Below are 16,400 nucleotides of genomic sequence, written 5' to 3'. Positions count from 1 at the left end.
TATGTGTGTGAGATCGAAAACTTTCCGTTTGAGGGGGGGGGGGGTGTTAGAGTTGAACCCCTTAAAGGGACACTAAAGGCAAATATTAAGTCGACGTTGATTGTTGAAATAGCTGCCCAGAAACCTTGTAGTGCTACTTTTGTGCCAAGGAAGCGCTTATTTTGAAATAAAATTACGTTTTAGTGGTCCGATCGCGCTAGAGCACTTCAAATCACCCGCCTGAAAGCGGTCTTTCTCACGTCACTGTTGCCGTGCCCAACGTTGCCCGCCTCTACTGCGCGGCGGCGTGCACTGGCGGCGTGCACCATTGGGGCATCGGGCAACATCACATGCATGCGGCATTTTGTCGAACTTTCTGTCACAGCGACTTTCAGGAGCGCGCAAAACACACGCGGCAGTACGCGATACCGAAACTACCACTGAGACGCGACCGCGTGAACGAAGCCGGGCGCCGGGCGAAGCGCAATTCGGCGAAAACGGAACCTTTGAACCACGCGCGCCGTTCCCCATGGCAACGCCAAAGAGGTTCTTTTTTCCATGAATCAAACAGAAACGAACAAGCAGCATTTTATTACGCATCTTGATGCACGGAAGGTTCTTTTTTTATTGCAGCTAGTTTGATTACGAGTCATTAATTGTAGTCGGACTCTCTCACATCATCGGCATCATTTCCAAAGTGTCCCGCTTGTGGCGCTCATCGTGTGATACATTTAGCTTAATTTCTCGGTAAGTATGGCACTGCTGCTGATAATATTGCCGTTTTAGACGTTGTCATACAGTGAGCTTTCACTCTGACATAAATTAACACAACCTCCACCCCACCGGCTACGCCAATGGACAAGTGTGTGAGATACATACACATGACACTACCGCAATTATATCCGATACGATACTTTCATATTGTATTTAAGGAACTTCGACATATATATATATATATGTGTGTGTGTGTGTGTGTGTGTGTGTGTGTGTGTGTGTGTGTGTGTGTGTGTGTGTGTGTGTGTGTAAATTTGTTATCATCGATCTATATAATGCAGCAGCAAACGCCTAGTATGCACAAAAATGTTTCCTTGAAAATTTCTTAACTGCGTCCAACCTTGTTTAATTTGAATAAAATGCACCAAATGATTTATTGAAGATACATGCTCAATGCATTGAATATACATGCGCAAGAATAAAATGCAGCTCGTTACCGCTTTTCCATTTATTTCAGTTTCTTCAGTGTTTGTTGTAGCGAGTTCGATAATATGCCGTACTTTATACAGCGTCATCATTAATCCAATCCAAATTAATCGAGACTTTCAAGTGTCGACGCTTATGAGTAAGTCTCTGGGCGAATCGTAGGCGTGCACATATGGTCCTCCATACCGCGAACAAGCTTTGCAATTTATGCAAAAATCAAAGTGAAGCAGTGACGGGCTTCTCACAACGCCGTACATGTGGTCCCCGGCTTTACCGAGTTAAAAGTGGTATAAGCAAACAGGTCTTATATAACGCAACGTGTCAAAAAGCTGCGTGGTCATGTGGCCCTGCACTTTAAACGATGACGGGACAAGTCCGATTGAATGAAGTTGAATGAAGCTTCAAGGCGGCCTTGTTGGTGCGGCATATTTGGATAACAATGATAGCGCAAAGAAACTGGACACAAAAAATCCACGCCTTAGTTGGAGCTGTGTGCAAAAAAGTGCATAAGGACCACGTGGTGCCCGATAATAAAACATTTGTTGGAAGTGTAGCGCTGTGTGTGTGTGTGTGTGTTGCCTTGTTGTGTCCCGTTTATTTCCGCTATCATTGTTATCCGACTGAGTAAATACACGGGGCAAACGTCCCCTTCAATGATTAGGGGAGACGCGCCCCTGCCTGTGCGCACGCCTTAGGGAGAAAGCCCCGGTACCTGCAGTCTTGCACCGATTGTGTATTAGAGATGCCCGGAAATTAAGGAGGACACTGCTCGCATTGCGTTTTCTCTTTGAATGTTGTTTTCACGCGTCAAGTATAGCGCAACCGGCGTATATCTTTTTCTGCAGCGCTACGCGCGTTCCGTGGAACCATGTCCCACCACGATGGACGAAAAAAATTCTTCGGTTCATCTCAGCTATAGGCTTCACTTCGCTATCTCCACACCCTTGAACTTTCCTGGGCTGTGTTCCAATTCTGACAGCATCGAGTCCCGGTACTCCGAGAAACGAAACGTTTCTGTATGACGCCTACGTGAAGTGACCACCCCGCGTCGACAAGAGAAAGCTAAGAAGAACAAACGTAACAGTTGTTTCTTTACCTTTTTTCGTATTAAATACATGAAAAATTGAACGTAGCTCTCATTGAGCGCCTGGAAAAGCGTCTGCTGGTGTGCAGACGACCATACCGGCGAGATCAGAGCTATCCGAGAAGTTCGCTGAGCCGCCATCTTGTTTGGACAACAAAGAAGCCCGCATTGTTTTTGTCTCCGATGCCGTCTTCTCGAAGCTGTCTATTTTGCCGGCTACGTGAGGATTGGAATGGGACTTGAGATGGCCGCTACATCCACTTAGTTGTCTATTTAGCTGCCTACGGTGAGTATTAGAACACACCCCTGATTAGTTAACCAAGCACTTGACCCCCCGCGGCCCCCTTTCATTTCCTGGCAAGGACAATGGCGCATAAGCACAATCACGCAGTTCGGCATCACAGACGATGGAAACGACTTGCCAAAAGCCACTCACTCAGCTGGTATCAAATCCAAGAAGAAAAGGCTGCACCCTGCCAGGGTCATCTTGTTCCTCAGAGTATTCATATCAATTCGACATATTTCCCGTTTTTCTTTTTTTCTTACTGCACTTCCTGTACATTCAGGTCAAGATAGAACCGCATGCGCCTATCAGCGTGGCAAATCGTATCGCCGCTGATAGAAAAATGTGTCAGCAGCGAGCCATAATGAGAAAGCAAAGACAAGCCTCGATCGAAGGTCGTAAAAACTATAAGGTCGTATAAGATATGCATGAAATTCCAGTAGGACGCACTGATTTTTCATTGAAATGAAGAAATGGCGAATAGCGTTTTTTTTTTTAATAGCCCGAATCAAATAAGAACCGAATAGTGCCGAAGCTGCGATGGATCTTTATTGGTTTTTTTTTCCGTCGCAGCTTCGACACTATTTGGTGCACGTATTGACACGTCACGTCACTGCACGTATTGTACACCATTACACCGACACTTTCTCGACACACATGACACACGAGAGCCAGGGCACTGGTTATGGATGATCCCTGCGCATCATTTTATATGCTCTCGCAGTGCCAAAGACGGCGGGTGGGAGCGGCGCCGACTTGGACGACGCTTGAGTTTTTCCTTCAAGAGTAGAAACGCGACTGCGTAATCAGTATTTGCGCTATTCCATGGCGCATGCGCCGTTACCCTAGCGGAACTCTTGATCTCGGAGGCTTTCGTTCTGGCGATACCATATCCCGGCCCCTTCCAAAACAGCTGAGGGCAGCGCAGGAAAACGTAAAAGGCAGATTGGGACCCGTTCGCACCGTCTCCTCATCCGCTATCCAGCTAGGCTTCGCTTCTCGGTGTACGCCTCAACCGCGCCGCGAGGAAAGGAACGTCTGTGCGCGTAACATTGGCCGTTTTAAACTCTCCTAGAATATATGCCCACTGCAAGTGCAGTTGCGAAGTGCCTACTACGCCGTAATTTACCTTTTATGCCGATTAGCGAAGTACCCACTACGCGTCTGTAAGGCGATACGCGCACATACGCAGCAGTGTTGCCAGGTCCCGAAAAGTGGTACAGCAGAACTTCGGAGAAAGTGCAGCCCAAACATAGCTAAGGCTAAAAGAAGAGCAGGAAATTTTGTAGCCCTCGCAGCCATTTTCATTTCGCCAAACAATGAATTACAGGTAAAGATTGCGTAAGCAATCATTGCAAAACGCGCAGGACGAAAGCAATACTGCGTCCGTGTAATACTATAATATTGGAAATGGCTGGCAGCCTGCGTCCGCAGTGCTGCTGCGGACGCTCAACTAAAACTGCCTATTATTCGCTGCACAAGGAAATCGTTACGCCTGCTTTAATACTCATTCGGGCATACGAGTTTCCTTCAACAGAAAGGTTTATTCATTGTAAGTTTACCAGAAGGCCCGTAAGCGCGAGTTACTGGGTAGTGCCTACACCGTGCTCCATCGCGAATGAACTCGCGAATGAACTGAGTCCACTGAGTACACTGAGTCCACTGAGTACAAATTTGCCATATCCTAATTATTTGCTCCTTGTAAATAATAATGAGAAGAGTTATGTGTGATCTGTCACAACACGAACGAGCGAAAATCACGTGCAAATTGACTGTAGATTTTCTCTCTCTTTTTTTTTTCTGCCAGTAGCAGATATCGCACCAAACGGAATCAGGGCGCTACGATGCGAATGGCTCGTGTTTCGTTTCACGAAATGGAAGGCTTAATTCGCTGCATGCTACTCTGTTGTAACATGCATTCGAACTTAATTCGTGGCGTTTTTGCTTATTAATTAACCGCTGCGGCGATGGTACATGTAGAAAATGTTGTATCTTCTTCGTGGCATAGTGAAAGCCCATAGGGAAGTTATTTTGTGGCGATGCGTTATGATCGATTCTGTGTTAGTCTTATCATCCTGCTGACAGCCGCCGGATCCCACTGACGCCAGTATACGTGTGGACCGTGGCTCTGCAGAACGCGTAGAAAACGAAAAGGCATCGCTACGAATTACCGGCATGGGTCATGGTGGTACAGGCTCGGCAAGGAATAATAGAATTGATGGCTCGTTCACACCTGCGACTACCACCGGTCGCGCGACCAATCGCAAGGTGACTGGCCGCAAATGGCAGCTTTGGTCGCAAAGCGCCTCCTGGTTCAGTCGCTCGCTGCTCGATTTTTCAGTCGCGCGACTGCGGTCGCCGACCTCTGAACCAATCAAATGCGCAGAAACAGGACGTTAGCTTATTCTGCGGGGCAATAGCAATGCGAACAGACGTGACTTCTGTGAGTCGACGGGTAGAAGTCGCACGCAAGTGTGAATGGTCGGTCGCGTTGCGTCGCTTTTTGGTCGCCGGCCGCAAATGGTCGTGCGACCCGGTGTTAATCGCAGGTGTGAACGAGTCTGGACAGTTGAACGAGTTGGTGCGGATATATTATTATGAAAACGGCGGCATTATTATCCCTTTGCGACAAGCATTATGTATGATCGACCATCCGTTAATTCGTGAAATTTGTACAATTTGATGTCGATGTTTGGAGACATTATAAAGCGAGTGGAAATGCTTTAATAAGCTATAGTGTATTTGAAAGCAATAAGTTGTAATTACAAAGTAATTAATCATCTTATTATAGTTAGTCATGCCACATTTCCGCAAAATACGAATTACATTACCAACTATAATTGCATCCAATAGTTATCTGACGACAGTCATTCAAGCATTACCGAAAAATATATTTTATTGCGATAGCAATTATATGGACAGTCTCGGCTGGATTTTGCCGTCGCCGTCGCCGCCGTCATGCACCGTATATGTATAAGTATGCATATATATATAAAAGCCCCAAAGAAAAATAACTCAGAAAAATGCTTCCGAGGCGCGGAATCGAACCAGGGACCTCTTGCTCAGCAGCGAGTGGCGCTATCCACTACGCCACGAAACGCAGATCCTCCACGTAGCTAACGGCGAGCGTTATATATATACCCTTTACCGCTGGACGGACTCAGAGACGGCAGGCGATAATAAGCGTTTCTTCATTACGAGCGAGATGGCGCTAGCAGCGCGACGGGCGCATGTAAAAGTCGTCGTCGAGCTCGCTCGCTTCTTATTTGCGCAGCGAGAACATTGCCCTTCCGTTGTCTGCTCGCGCGGTTTTCTCGCGGTAAGGGAAAAAAGGAATGTTTCACGCTTTCACCGTGATGTCCGCGCTCATGTTACCGAGCGTACGAAAGTCACTCGAGCTGAAGGGACGCCGCTAAACGAACAAACAGAAGATCAAGTGTCACAGCTCGACAGTTGAAGCACGCTAGTTTCCTTCGCTGCTTCGGCCGCCTTTGCAACAGGAACACTGTTCAAACTGAGAGTATCCATTGGCGAGCCTCACTTCGTATAGCATTAATTTCTTGCTATCGCATTCATTGCTTCGCCCTTGCGGCGAAACTGTGACTTTTTTTTAAATATTTTCAAATTCCCGCCGAAACACCTCAGGTCGAGCGTCTCGTTAAACACGGTACTGCCTTCACCAATGTGATCGCGTGTGGAAAACTGTTTCACGCATAAGTAATACATAAGAACTCTCGGTAACAATGTTTAATTTACCATTAGCCCAATGTTCGTCGTCTTTTTACCGCCACTAGTGCAGAGAAAATGGCAAAAGTAAGTCGCATGTACAAATGTTCACATCGTGTCGCAAAGAGTTATGAAATCTGGACACATGCGGCTTTCGGTCACTCATACCGCTTATTATTCTCATATCAGTCGTAAGTAATTGGTTATGACCAAATATATGCAGCCGAGGTTGAAAAAGATCAGAAGTGATTGTAAACGCTGCTTAATATTTGTACGGTGAAGAAAAATTGGCAAAGTTGGTGGCCGGTATATCATGACCAGGTCCGTAGCCAGGGGTGGGGGGGGGGTCACCCCCCCCCTCCCGAAATTTTGGTTAAGTAGATGTTTTTACCAAAAATAAATAATGAAAATAGATGTTTTTCTCAAATAGTCAAGGTTTTTCAGCAAGTGGGCCCCCCAGAAAAAAAAAAAAAAACATGGTTGATCCCTCTGTCATAGGAATCGGTATAACACGAAAGTAAAACGTGTCTTCACAGGCGTAGTTGAGCGTTTGTTGTGCATTCTTTCGCCCCGAGGGCGAAGGAATGAATGCTATAGCAACAAGTTGTAATGTCACGCGAAGAACGGCAAGCAGCTTGAAACTTCCAGGGCGTTGCTCAAGTAGAAAGGACGCATGGAACGAACATACACTGGATGAGCGCGATCTAACAACTGTCACAGCTCGACAGTTAAAGCGCGCGGGTCGAATACAAAGGAGGACGCACGAAACGAACGCACAAGTATATACACAGGATGAGCGCGAACTGTCGCAGTTGTAACTTTATTTGTTTGTGAGCAGCGCGCTCCTTTCGCAAAAGCGGCCGCTGCAGTGAGCGAAATGGCGTTCGTGCTCACTGTAACTTGAACGCAAACTTGCGGTGAGAGCGCAAGACGTAGAAGATAAGCGCGCGCGCAGGAGCGACCACGCCCTGTAGAGGCACACGCTCATCTCAATGCTGGGGGCAACGACATTTAAAGCGCGCTCTTCTAAAGTCCCTCCCTTCGCGCCATCTCGCTAGTGATAACGAAAACACGCTGATGTACCCTGATCTCTGAGTACCGCCACTGGCAAATGGTGTATATAAATAGCACGCCGTTAGTATGTCGAAGAACGTGCCGTTTGTAGGCGGTGTCGTTTCGCGCTGGGGATCGAGAGGTCACAAGTTCGATTCCAGGTGACGGGAAGTTTTTCTTCTAGTTTTTTATTTGCCATATGTTATTCTTTATATTTTACAACGTCATATACGTGACGGAAATGCGTCAGTGGAGCCGTGGTGGACCCCGGCATAAAACACTTTCGCGTTAAAATTCCTGGCTACGGGCCTGATCATGACGCATGCTTGCTAAAACGACCATTGCAGACGCCTCGAAATAGAGAATACTCTTGAGAAGTGGTAAGAAACGTTATTTTTTCTTCAATGTTTTCGTGACAACCAGTTAGCAACATACGACATAAAAAAGGATGGCGTCAGACATGACCTTTGTGCATAGGTGTTGTAATAGACGTAAGAAACAGCGTAATTTTGGTAGCACCTTATTTCATTTATGTGTGAGAATGTATAAATCGTTCAAGAAGTAAAATTAATAAATTCCTGTGCTGAAGTCAGGGAGGTTTTCCAGTAGGCCAAACGTAGCCGTAGAAAATTTCCTGTAGCCCAATTATATAGCCATGTAGCCAACTATAGCTCATCACAACGCCAAAGATTTTTTTTTTCAGTAGTACAATTTGGCTATATATGGAGAAATCTGGGAACACTACTACGCAGCTGCATGCATTGTTGATGCTGCTTCTGTTGCTGATGATGATTAATTATACCTGAGCGCTTTGTAATGGATGGGCCTTCAAGCCACCCACCCACTCGTTGCGCAATTCACAAGGTGACGCCTGGCGCAGTACTATACGGTTTTGCTACGCAGTATTACATGTATTAATGCACCTCTTCACACAACGTCACGCCTGTATAGTTTCTTTTTTTTTAACGAAACAATTTCAAGCACTGGCCTGGCTTTGTAGTAGAACACCTGTCTGCCACGCAAAATGCCTGTGTTCGATTTCGGCTATAGGACCCGTGATTTTTATTATTTGCATCCATGGCGATTTTTCGCTCACGGAGAAAGCCGATATTTCGCTCGCAACCAACGTCGTCGACACGGGAATTTCTGCGACGAGGGCTCTTTGACGCAATCCTGTGAAAAATGTTTCGACATCGTCTGGGTTGTAGAACGGTACACTGACGTTCCATTGTATTATTGCGTCCACAAGAAAAAAATGAACTTGGGCTGTGAGCATCATAAAAGCAATTTGTTTTAGTTTACAAATCCATTTACACGCGCTGCAACTGGGACTTTATAAATAATTAGATTAGGCTATAGTTGGTAAAGATTCATCTTTGTAAGAAGCGCAGAACTAAACACCGACAAACGCCGACGTCCTTCTTGTGTATGTCGGCGTTTAGTTATGCGCTTCCTACAAAGCTGCAATCGGGGGTTTTGTCTTTCTGGTAGCGGTATATAGTGCCTCGACCGCCGCTTCGTAGGCGCTACTTGCTCCGTTTGGATAAGCGTGTGTCCGTCGCCTCTTGGGTGGCATCGGCCACTCATTCTAACTAGAGTTAATTCATGCATGACTTCTTTAAAGGCCATAAAAGACACTCTTTGGGAGTCATATACAGTAACTCTAGAGAGTGATGTGCGTCTAGAGTAGGCTTTGCCTCGAGAGACGATGCCGTTATCCCTAGGAGCCCGGAGGTGGGCAGTCGCAGTAATAGCGTATAGAATTAACGTGTACGCGCCTAGGACGGTGCATACGAACACACAGACGAATAAGAAGCTCTTTATTCAGTGCCGGTTTTCCGTACGGTATGTACGGAAATACTACGCGGTCTCTATTAGGCCTGTAGGCGACTCGTGCAGCTAGAAAGTTTTCTGATCGTGGTAATTCTGGGTGCGCGTCGCTGTCCTCCTCGTTAGTGTCCTCAAGAGCGAGGCACGCGACAAAAATGCAGCGCCCTACAAAAATCATTAGAAGGGGAGGACGTCATTGACCTCCGTAGGATTCAAACAGGCGTCTTTCCCAACTTACAAAGATTAAACAAAATTTTTCCAACGCTGTATGGGCACGCCTGCCCGTGGTGTGGAAGCTCGCCATCGCTCTATCACATTTCGTGGGGTTGCCTAAACCGACCACCAAATTTGAATACCTTTTTTAGGTCAGTTTAATCTCTCTAACACATTCGAGCAATGGGAGGCGCAGCTCTGACCTTGCGCTTCTGGGTCACGTCAGGCAGGCGACAGTAGCCAGTGGAGCCCTGGGCTTTGGGCCCGACCCACCGAACTCACGACACGTTACCCCAAACCCTTATCAATAAAGTTCTTCTTCCGATCGTGGTACATTCAACACGGAACAGTAATATCATAGCGTAAGCGGTACGGTATAGACTATTTTACGGATGGGTTTAGGTGCCGCCATGTTGGGCTGTTAAACTTGCCGTTTTGTGTCTTCAACAACTAAACGAACAGTGATACGGTAGACGCATACACATGATAACGGTTGGGTTGGTGCATTCGACGTTTCATGACCTTATCAATTCACGTCGCGATATGCAGATGTAAGAAAAAATTTGTTTAACAGCCCAAGCTGACGCCGCCCGTACGATTTACGTAAAAATCGTCTATACCGTCACTGCTAAAACACCCTGACATAGGAACGCAGACGCGCACTTTGCGGAAATAGACTTCACGCGGGCGTCCAGTTGAGCGGCACTGGCGAGTCCTAGCAACACGTGCAAGCCAGGGTCAATGACTTTGCTAACGACCGTAGATGCGATAAGAAAAAAAAGGAAAGAAAGGTCAAACGGAGAAAAAAAGCCATCGAATCTGATCGAAAGGGGGGATTATGCTCCTTTAAGGATTAGCAGTGGCGGATGGAACAGATTAAAGTTGCAAGGCGGGTTTGTTGGTACGGCATATTTAGATAACAATGGTAGCACAAAGAAGCGGGACACAAGAAGGGAAACAGACACACAAACACACGGCGCAGCTTCTTTTCTCTGTATATCTCTCTCTTTTGAATGGAACAAAAGAGCCGATAGCCGGAATAAGCAATGCACCAAAATCTTTGATTTGTCATTCACGCTTGTGCAGCTGCAGCGCCGCGCACTATATAATAAGCGGTGCCAGCCATGGACCGAGCGACAACGTGCTGGTGAAGAACGTCGCGGTCGGGCCGGGACCGAGCCACAGTGGGCGGACATCGCGTTTATGGAAACTCCTATACTAGTCAACTCGAACACCCGGTCATGTCCGCCAAAGACTTGCACGTCCTGCGCTCCTATCTGGCCCGGCTGTCGGTGCAGCAACTAAGCGACCTGCGCGAAACCCGCGATGTGCTACCGCATCTGAGACCGGTGAACCCCGCGAATCCCCAGGCCACCATCGACGAGATCCTCTGCACCCTGCGATCCATCCGGCCTAAGACACGTCAACTCAGACGCCTGGCCTCCGTCTACAGTTGGCTCATACCCCAGAACCTACTTCCCTCGTGGTTCCTCTACCGCGTCGACCCGATGATGGCGGCCCTGGGCGACTTCAGTCTCTACAAGCGCCTGGCGTTCCTAATCAGGATGCGCTGTTCCCCCGCGTCGCTCGTCTGCATGGCCAGCCCGACCGGAGCGTACGGGTGCATCGTGGCTTTGGATCCGGACTCCGCACAGCGGAATCGGCACAGCGTTCTTCCCATGTACACCTGGCGTGGGGTCCCCTTCATGGCCGTGTGCATCTCGGGCCTTCAGAGCGTGCGACGCTTCAGGCATCTGCTCACGGAGGTGTTCGAACGCAACCACGAGGAGCAGCTGGTTGGTTTCTACGCCGACATCGACGGTGCTTTTGCAGCGGCCTTGCAGGAAGTGCAGAGTGGCCGTGTGTAGCATAGCAACCGTTAGCATAACGCCTGAGGCTGTATGTGACGTCCCTTTTTTTTTTTTTTTTTACGACGACCGCCGACTGGCGAGACCACCAAAAAGTCCAATAAAGCGCCGAAAACCCGGTAATCAGCTGTCTCGTAAGCCGTACTCTTTTTTTTTTTTCTTTGTATGCGCTGGGGTCATGAAGCTGGTCGGGCGATTATACTAGAGTGCTCACTTGGGCCGGTTGCTATATGTCCACAGAAAACGTAAGAAAACGAGAAAAGTATGGGACGATCGTACGGAAACGTCTCGTCCGAGGTCTGGCTTTCTTCAGGGAATCCGACAAAGGGCGGACGAAGGTCCGACTCCGGTCAAAACATTAGAAGCGCCGTCAAAAGCCACGTAACGCATCCGTCTGCGCTTTTGAAAGTAAGAAACAACTTTACCTGGCAACGGGACCGATGGTACGCTGGCACGATTCAGCCGGCCATTCACTGATCATATCCGTTTTCACCTCTACATGATGTCGCGTTGTTCAGTTATCTTTGTGGGTAGGCGATTATGCAACAACAACAATCGCTGCAATGTGTGGGTATGAGCCCATCCGTGCTGCGTGCAACGTTTCCTTTATGTTCTCTCAGGCGTTCATTCCGCCGATGTATCTTCCGCCACATGTCGACACTAATAGCGTCACGTGGCTGTAATAATAATAATATCTGGGGTTTAACGTCCCAAAACCACGACTGATTATGAGAGACGCCGTAGTGGAGGGCTCCGGAAATTTCGACCACCTGGGGTTCTTTAACGTGCACCTAAATCTAAGTACACGGGCCTCAAACATTTTCGCCCCCATCGAAAATGCAGCCGCCGCAGCCGGGATTCGATCCCGCGACCTTCGGGTCAGCAGCCGAGCGCCATAACCACTAGACCATCGCGGCGGGGCGTCACGTGGCTGTGACGGGGAAGCAAGCAAAACTCCAGCAGGTAAGTAATAATTGTTGGGGTTTAACGTACAAAAACCACGATATGGTTATGAGAGATGCCGTAGTGGGGGGGCTCCGTAAATTTCGACCACCTGGGGTTCTTTAACGTGTACCTTAATTCAAGCACACGGGCCTCAAGCATTTTCGCCTCCATCGAAAACGCGAACCCCAGCAGGAAAGGATAAAACATTTCATTGGGCGAACTTGTTCCCAAGAAGTAAGGAAGCGACACACTCAGTGCAATGATAGCCTCGAGCACAATCTTCTGTAATCTGATGGCGGTGGGAACACGTCGACTTTTATAGATGAGTGTCGAAAATTGAGTGTCGAATATAGATGAGCGAGTCCCAATTATCATCTGGCACGCTTTCATATGGGACACAGGTGTTTTGATAGCTCATAACACCCCTAGCTCTGAAGTGTATTTTAGGTAAAACATCACCACTTACGCAAACCAAAAGGCTATTTGCGGAAGGAAAGCAGCCTTACGCCCTCAGTTTTGCAAATTCTGGTTAGGCAAAATGGACTTTCTTGCTTGCTTGAATTCGCCTTAAGGTGCAAAGCGCTTTACAGAGTAGGGAGTATCGTAACCGTCGGTAATGTGTTGTCCCTCAACGCCTTTCCGGACAATGCACTTCATTTTTATCGATTAAAAACTACGCAAAGCCTTAATAGGCACTATTAATATCTGTTACGTGGAGCGAGTTGGTGCTGAAACTTGAACGTGACGTCACCACCCGGATTTTCTTTCTGCGCGTCTCCTCACGTGTTGAGTGGCGCTTTTAGTATCTCAAAAGGGCAATTTATCACTACTATAAAAATCGATTTAGGGCACGGAGGTTTGAAAAAAAACATGCTGGAGTGGAAATTACGTTCGGAAAGTGAAGCCAGGCAGGCCGCCGCCACCTTCACTCCAGGCGCGATAAAACGTTAGAATACAGCGTAGAAACAACAGCGCTTGCCCAACACGCAGTACGAATTTGCCGTATTTACTCGACTGTAATGCGACCACGACTGTAACGCGAGAGGTGACTCTTCATTGCGGTTCAGGAAGAAAAAAAAAAATAGAATTTCGGTATTTGATTGTAACGCGAGGGTCGACTTTAGGCAGCGAAAATTTGTAAAAAAAAAGCTTGCGTTGCATTCGAGTAAATACGGTAATAGCGGCAAATTTCTCCGGACACACACTGCTCAGCGGGTGTCCTAGTTTTATTGGTTTCCTTCAGAAGCCTCAAAGTCCTGGCAAATTTTAGGAGAGATCAAGTTACCAATACTCATGAGTATAGGTAACTTGATCTCTGCTAGTAATGCATCTGGATGCATCCAGATGCATTACTTTTGTCGGGAACAGCGATCTCTCATTTTTTATTCAGGCTAGCATTCTCGTTGGTGGAACAAAAACACTTTATCTCGGATCGGATATCACACTGGTATCACACTAGAAGGCCATGTTTTGAGCTAAACTTCAGACAAATGCTGGCTTCACATATGCTGCTAAGGCCTTGTGAAAGCCTCCACTCCAAAGTTTTAGGGGCGAAGCTCCTTAAAGCGGCACCCGTTCGTCCTTCGTAGCTGTCGTAGTCGTAGTGCGTAACCAGTCGTAACGCTAGTACCAGATCTTGACCTCCAAGGTGGTGCCGGTGGGAGATTTTTCCTGTACGTTGTTGAACAATAAAAAATTCGCAGCGTGCGCGTTAACTAAAAGCCGAATTCTTCTGTCTCTCGTTCCCCATTAGCAGCCATTGGCATGTTCCAGTAGGAAACTTTAGTAGAAGAAGAAGTGTAAGTGTTAGCTAAAAGCCGACTTCTTCTGTCTCTCATTCCCATTAGCAGCCATTGTTTACCTCCAAGGTAGTGCCTGGTGAGATTTCTCCTGTGCGTGATTAAACAATAAAAATTTTGTTCAAAACGCCGTTGATTGATGAAATAAACCAACGAAAGACGCCAGATGTTTTCTAAAAGCAAAACGAAAAGACACCAGCTGCTTAACGAAAGACGCCAGATGTTTTCTGAAGCAATGGTTTTCTAAACAATGAAAATTCACAGCGTACATGTAAAATTAAAGTGAGCTGCAAGTCGTCATCTCACGTTGGTGATGATGTACTGGGCAGAATTCACGGAAGATTCACGGTTTACCGATGAACCTCCGCAGCTTCGCCCACTCATCATCATTCACTCCGTGGATATGCTGTGATTTTTTTTAAACCTCCTTGATTTAGGGTGCTGTACGAACCCTACTATGGGACTAGCGCCTTCAGCTATATGGGCAGAATCGTTTTCATCGGGATCCCTTTGGAATGGTAGAATTTGGCCGTAAAGGTACACGTTTGTGTCGCTAGTTTGAGATAGAGGATATGAGCGCCCCAACAAACGTTAGCAAATATCCTGACAAAATCCTCAGCCAAAAGTAACGTTTTGTTCAGAAACAACGAACTTTTATTTTACCCTGTGACTAGTGAAAACACCTCGAGGAACAATGTTTCTTTCAATCCATCGACGAATCTCCTGGAGGTGATGCGCTGCTTCCTTTTCAAAGGGTGACTGGCATAACCGCATCGTGTATGCTTAAACACCTGGCTGAGTTTGGTGTCCAGCACAAGCGGCCGTGTCAGTGCAATAACTAGGTTGCTTATCAGAAGTTAATAGGGACATAAAGAACAAATTGAGTGTTCCTCACGAATGAATCCCTGAATATATGAAAACCCACAGGGTCCCTTATGCGTACGCCTGAGACGACTCGAAGGCGAAAGCCACCTTCTTCTTTTTGTTCTCAGTCGATATATTGATCGTCACCCGCCCCCTTACGAAAACTTTCTGCACTTCACCTGGTTTTTTGCACTGCCTCCGTGATCGGCCCACGTTTGACGATGTACTGTGTCCTCCCATTCTTGTGTTCCGTCTTGTTTGCGCTGATTTTTTTTACAATTGACAATGTCATGTGATGACGTCATCGTATCACATCACAAATTTTGCCGATATGTGACGTTATGTCGACGTCATATGATGACGTAATCAAGTGATGATTTTTTGCATCAGTCGTGTCGACATCGAGGACGCGGAACGGCGACGGTCAATTTTAGCGTTTCATGAGGCATCTAAGGCTTTCGTCTTAATAAATTTGCTCCGTGCGCTCGATGTGTGATCCAACGATGCAATGTTTCAGAAATCCAATGTAATGATGGACACTTGGGAACGCGAATAATACATTAAAATGTGAGGACCGCTTTGATCTAATGCTGAGAGCGGTGGTTCATTACTTGAAAACGATTCGAAAAGCGTTCGACCCGATTAGTTTATGACACGGTTCGATTTGTGTGCGATTCTGCCTCGGTAAGTTATTGCCGTTAGCACACTGCGGTGTGTGCCTTGAGAATATACTTGATAGAGACGGACTATCCGGTGTGTGTCTTGAGGAGACTTCATAAGCGGCCTTTTACTGAAGGAAAGACCTCAGGCGCCTGGCCTCACAGCCCGGAAAGCCACACGAGCCCTACTGTAGTTCTTGAATGCAACACAATTGAACGACCGCCTGTGATACGCTGCACTGTGTGTGTGTTGTAAAATGTGCCTCTCCTTCTCTCTCTCTCTTTTGCATCCTTATTCCCCTCCCCATGTGTAAGGTAGCAAACTGGACGTAGTCTAGTTAACCTCCCTACCTTTCCTATATTCCTCCTCTCTTTATTGAACTGTGCTACTTCTGCATCGGATATCTAACAAACGTCACGGGTCGTGGCCAGTGACGTCGCAAGTAGTGCCTGCTGCGTAGATCTTTTGCGCGCGTTACCTTCACTCTCGCTCGAAGCGCGGCTCTCTCGAGAGTGAGGAAGCTCGGCTTTCCGTTTGAAACTCTAGGACCATTTTTATTTCTTGCACCAGGCAGTCCGTTGCATACTTTACCGAGCCCGGTATCTCTACCTCGTGATCAACGCTTCGCGCTGGTTCATTCTTAATGTTCGAACCGTGCAGAGGAAGATATACCTACGCTTTGGCGCGATAAGATTTGTTGCCGCATATTTTGAAGAGTCACGGGCGCGCAGTGATTCTGGGACGTTTCCCCACGCACGGCTTGCACGTGCCCCTCCGAGCGCACCCCGTACACACTTGATTGCACCGTTTCGACGGCACATAACGATCGTCAATGAAGCCCCGTACGTTCCCGGGAACGCCCCTTTTAGAATTCAGAGTACCAAGCGTGTACACCC

The 16,400-nt window shown here is 47.3% G+C and overlaps 1 long non-coding RNA gene across 2 annotated transcripts in view; it reads right to left on the bottom strand.

Annotated features, from left to right (window-relative positions):
- Positions 1–16,400, bottom strand: part of LOC119401904 (uncharacterized) — a 227,201-nt gene that overhangs the window by 79,165 nt on the left and 131,636 nt on the right. Inside the window, exon 1 of one of the 2 annotated variants that reach the window (XR_007417113.1) lies at positions 12,109–12,142. The exons of the other annotated variant lie outside the window; for it this stretch is intronic. This is a non-coding gene — a long non-coding RNA (uncharacterized LOC119401904). Of the gene's footprint in view, positions 1–12,108; positions 12,143–16,400 lie in introns of those variants that run through there. 2 annotated transcript variants of the gene reach the window in all.

This window comes from Rhipicephalus sanguineus, chromosome 8 (genome assembly GCF_013339695.2).
Source record: "Rhipicephalus sanguineus isolate Rsan-2018 chromosome 8, BIME_Rsan_1.4, whole genome shotgun sequence".
NCBI classification, from domain to species: domain Eukaryota; kingdom Metazoa; phylum Arthropoda; class Arachnida; order Ixodida; family Ixodidae; genus Rhipicephalus; species Rhipicephalus sanguineus.
This window is presented reverse-complemented; position numbering and strand designations above follow the sequence as displayed.